Below are 5,000 nucleotides of genomic sequence, written 5' to 3'. Positions count from 1 at the left end.
CGTGGTAAACTTTAACATTACCATTTTCTTTGGAAATACTTTGTCTGCCAATACCAAACTGGCTTAAACATAGTAGGAAAAAAAAACCTCTTCATAGTCTTTCCAATAATAGGTTTTGAGTCTCCCGAATTAAGCCGTATTTCCGTATCATTAACATTATTCAGTTGATGTTCGGTCCAGATTCAGAAAACCGCTGTTACCCGAGGCCATGACCTCGTTTTTCTTGTTCGCAATTAATTAAAGGCAATGAAATGCACATTCTTGACTGAATACGTACAGTGACACTAACTACATTACTGATGTGTTTACTGCATATGAATATTCTAAAGTGGGCACTGATTAAACTAGAACGAACAGAAAAGAAAATTTGAATCGACCGTTTCACTGCCCTGTCTACACGGCACTGGTCGGTGCAGATCTTGACAAAACATGTTGCAAAGCCTGACGCGATGAGAACGTCTCCTTTAACACCAAATTAAAATAATTTCTTAAATAATTATCGACGTGTATACTGCATATTAATGTTTTAAAGTGGATACTGAATTAAACAGAATGAACAGAAAAAAAGAAATTGAATGGAAGGTAGTTTCTCAGTGAGTGGAAAGACAAAGCTTGTGGATCATGGATATCTGCAGATCTATAAAAACGGACATATATATTGCAGTGTTTTTGAGGCGATGGGAATGTCTCCTTTACCTTGCACATGAAAGAAAGTTTTTAAATGCCCGATATATACCAACATAACATGATTTAAACCGCGTTATGACTCTGATTGCGGCTATCGATTTATTCCGCTAAAAGTTCATGCTCAAATGATAATTTTTGAACGCCAACAGCGAGTCCGTGATAGCGTAGTGGGTAAAACCACTCACTTTCGACTGTAACATCCGTGGTTTGAATCTGCATTGAAGCCTTTTTTTTCTTTTTTTTTTTCCTCGAGAAGCTATGTATAATTATAATAACGAATAGAGAACACATTAAGTTTTTTTTCAACAAACTAATTTTTGATGTATATAAGTTGTTTTTTTTTTCCTTTTTTTTCGCAAAATTGTAGATGATTATAATAACGAATAGAGAACACATTTCAACAAATTAATATTTGATTTTTTTTTCTCTTTAAGTGTGTATCACAAGTGAGTCTTGAAGGTCTCACCTTTCTTGTTATTTTATTTATTTATTTTTTTTTTTTTACAATAAGCAATGAGTTAACCCCCCTATTTCATTTGCAATTACTCTTTAAGGAGGAAGGTGGCAGAATGGTTAAGACGCTCATTTGCCTATTATATATATATATATATATATATATATATATATATATATATATATATATATATATATATATACAGAGTCCGTGAGGGTCTGGGTTCGAATCCCGCTCTCGCCCTTTCTCCCAAGTGTGACTGGAAAATCGAACTGAGCGTCTCGTCGATTGGTTGAGGAGACTATACACCGAAGTCCCGTGTGCAGCACGCACTTGGTTCACTGAGAAAGAGCCCATGACAACGGGGGTGTTGTCCTCTGGCAAAATTCTGTAGAAGAAATCCACTCAGATAGGTACGCAAACATACATGCAGCACTCAAGGCCTGACAAAGCGCGTTGGGTTGTGCTGCTGATCAGACATCTGCCTGGCAGATGTGGTGTAAGGTATATGGGTTTGTCCGAATTCAGTGACCGCCTCCTTGAAACTGAACTCTTTTCAACAATCTTCAAAGTGCACACCAGCCTAATTAGCACACAATATAGACTGGGTAATGGAGAAGGACACAAAAAGTTCCGGGCTGGGAAGAAATAATAAAATGGTCTGAGAATGCAGGATGGAGGAAAGGAAGAGGGGAAAATAAAACGAGGGTGATGGAAAGGAAGACATTTTTAGCACAGAACATTCCCAGAAGGCTGGAAGTGCCGTTTGTAACCCGCGGTGTCTGCTCCTGGCATTCTTGCAGGGCCGAGAGAGGGGGGGGGGGGGAGGAGGGAGAAGATCGAGGGAGAGGGGGGGGGGGGGGGGGCGAAAATTTCAGAGAGACGGCGAAAGACACAGAGAGAGATAAACAGAGTTATAGAAACACACGTATAAAAAGATAAATATAGCCAGAGGAAGAGACAAACAGACAGACAGACAGACAGGGACAGATTAGAGAGACAAAGACAGACACACATGCAACCAGATACAGCCATATACACACAATAATGATAAAAAGAGATGAATGAACACATAGATTTTTTTCATTTGCTTTATTATTTATATTTGTTTATTTATTTTTAGATTATTATGATTATAATTGTTATTCTCTTCTTCTTTTTTGGAACTATTGCTGAAGTTAAATTGCTTCACAATATTGACAACTCTTCTGCGGTATCATTGACATTGACGTCAACGTAGGTGATGACGTACTAATAGGAAATATGTCACAGACAAGACACTCTCCTGGAGCCGTATTCAAAAGAAAAATCATATTGCCAGAAGGCAAGTTACCATTGACATGCCAGGGACCCGCGCTTACAGTTTACCTTGAAGGCTAAGTTATCTTCGTATTCAAGACAGTGCACCCGTGGTCTATAAATAAAAATCCCGGGGATTCCCTTTGACGCATGTTCATTTACTTCGCATTGCAAACACAATGTGAAAAAAAACAACAACAAAAAACAAAAAAAACTTCAGTGGCAAGGCATCAATTACAGTCAGCAACTTGTCAAATCTAGGGTCCATTTTCGCATTCTCAGACATTATCCTCCCTGCTTTTCAGCTTATTGCAAAAATAAAATAAGATATGGGAGTTCCGTTTTAAATATTTCTCTAAAATGAACGAATTTCGACGATCTGCAAACTTCGGGCATTCCATAATTTATCGTCTGCAAGTACACTCACTTCACAGCTACATACGTAATTCATATGGAATACAATGACGTCTGCCAGTCTCAATACGTCATTTTTGACTGCCAAGCGCACAAAGGATAAAATCAAATTAACAGAGGCTGTATTCAAGACACGGTCTCTCCGCAAAACGCCTGTTTTCCCTTAACAGAAGCAACACAACTAAAGGATTCGCCATATTTACATCTGCTTCGTGGGCAGTCACCCTTCAATCTTCAAATTGGAAGGTCAGCCGTCATTACTGACTGTGTGCGCAGAGGCGTAAATACCTAGTCATAACCTAAGTAGACCTATCTTCCTACTGGAGGGCGTGACAATGAGAAAGAACATGTATACATATTCCCTCCCACCGTCACTGGCAGCGTCCCTCCGGAGGAAAAAAAAAGGGGGGGGGGGAGAGAGGGGGGGGGGGGGGGGGGGGGACTAAACTGTGATCTTGTTCAGCTCCCTCTTGAAAGCTACCAAGGAGGGAGCCTCTGCTGCTGTTGCAGGCAGGGAGTTCCAGACGGGGATGGTTGATGGGAAAAACTGTATTTATAAGGGTCAGAGGAGGAGCTAAGATGGACAAATTTGCATATAGTAAAAGTAAATTGCCTTCAGGTTTGCAGAATCGCGGGTAGGCTTTGTGTTCCTGACTACTGGATATTGCTAACCCACGGGCAGTTTGCCTTGCCTGAGGCACATTACGCGCAGGCACTCGCATGCACGATGGACTCTTGAACACGGCCCTTTGTTGGCTTGGCAGTCAATAATGACGTACTGAGACTGGCAGACGTCATTATATGCCACATGAATTACGTATGTTGACTTGGAGAGGTTAAATAATAGAATGCCTGAAATTTGCAGATCATCGAAATTCATTCTAGAGAACTATGTGAATCCAAACTTCGTTATTTTATCTTATGTTTGCAATTAGCAGAAAAGCAGGGATGACAATGTGTTTGATTTTTTTTTCGGGGTGTGTGTGTGTGTGTGTGTGGAGGGGGGGACGAGCGAGAATGCAATGCGAAAGTTGCCCCCAGATTGGACAAGTTGCTGACTGTCATTAATGTTTTGCCACTGATTTATTTCTCTCTCTCTCTCTCAAATTGTCACAATATGTGAAGGAAGTAACTGTGGTACAGTGAGAAGTAAACGAGCATGCGTAGAAGGGAATCCCCGGGATTTTTTTTTTTATTTATTTAATTTTTTTTTTATCATAGACGATTGGTTTTTCTGCCTGAGTGCACACTTAGTGTGTCTTGAATACAAAGATATTTTAACCTTCAAGGTAAACTTTATTCTCGGGTCCCTGCCATGTTAACGGTAACTTCTCTCTCTCTCCCCATCCATATATATATATATATATATATATATATATATATATATATATATATATATATATATATATATATATGTGTGTGTGTGTGTGTGTGTGTGTGTGTAGCGTCGTCGACTGACGGCTGGGAGGACGCGGGTTTCATTCTCAGCAGATGATGTTGGTTGTTTGGTCTTTGGCCAGCTCCTACCTTGAGTTGAGTGTGTTTACAGTGGAAGACTAGGACCACATGGTCGAGTGTCATTCACTCCACAGATGCGTCCTTGCGTGTGTTGCTCAAATATCCTGACCAACACTACAATTGTCTGTGTCGCTCGGGTCTGGTTAACGCCGGGACATCATTATGCATGAAAGCGTAGAGTACAGTCTTGTCGCCTCATCCCAAACTTAATGGACGTCCATAGCAACATCGTCATCATCACCATCCTCTTTGATCATCAATGAAAATAAAGTCCCCTCTTTATGTGGCCATTTATGCCCCTCTCACATGGTGACCTCAGTTTTGATCCCCGCCCACTTTCGTGCTTGGAGTGAGTCTGTCAAGCTCTTTGGTGTCGGTAGATTCATGGGAGACTGTTGTTGGAAGGACGTGGTGGCAGTCTCCACTCAGCAATGGAAGCTCACTCAGTCTGGCTCAGCGATTAAGCTATTATAGTCGTCAGTAGGGGCCAGGCAGGAGGTATCCCTTATACGTTAAACCAGAACAGGCACTATACTGATTACAACGGAAGTGACTCGGCAGCAGTGCAGGGTCTCCTCTGGTTTATGGCCGCATGGCGACCACACATCGATAGTTCCCAGTGGACTGC

The sequence above is a fragment of the Babylonia areolata genome, chromosome 24, assembly GCF_041734735.1.
Source record: "Babylonia areolata isolate BAREFJ2019XMU chromosome 24, ASM4173473v1, whole genome shotgun sequence".
NCBI lineage: Eukaryota > Metazoa > Mollusca > Gastropoda > Neogastropoda > Buccinidae > Babylonia > Babylonia areolata.
Note: the sequence above shows the minus strand (reverse complement) of the source record.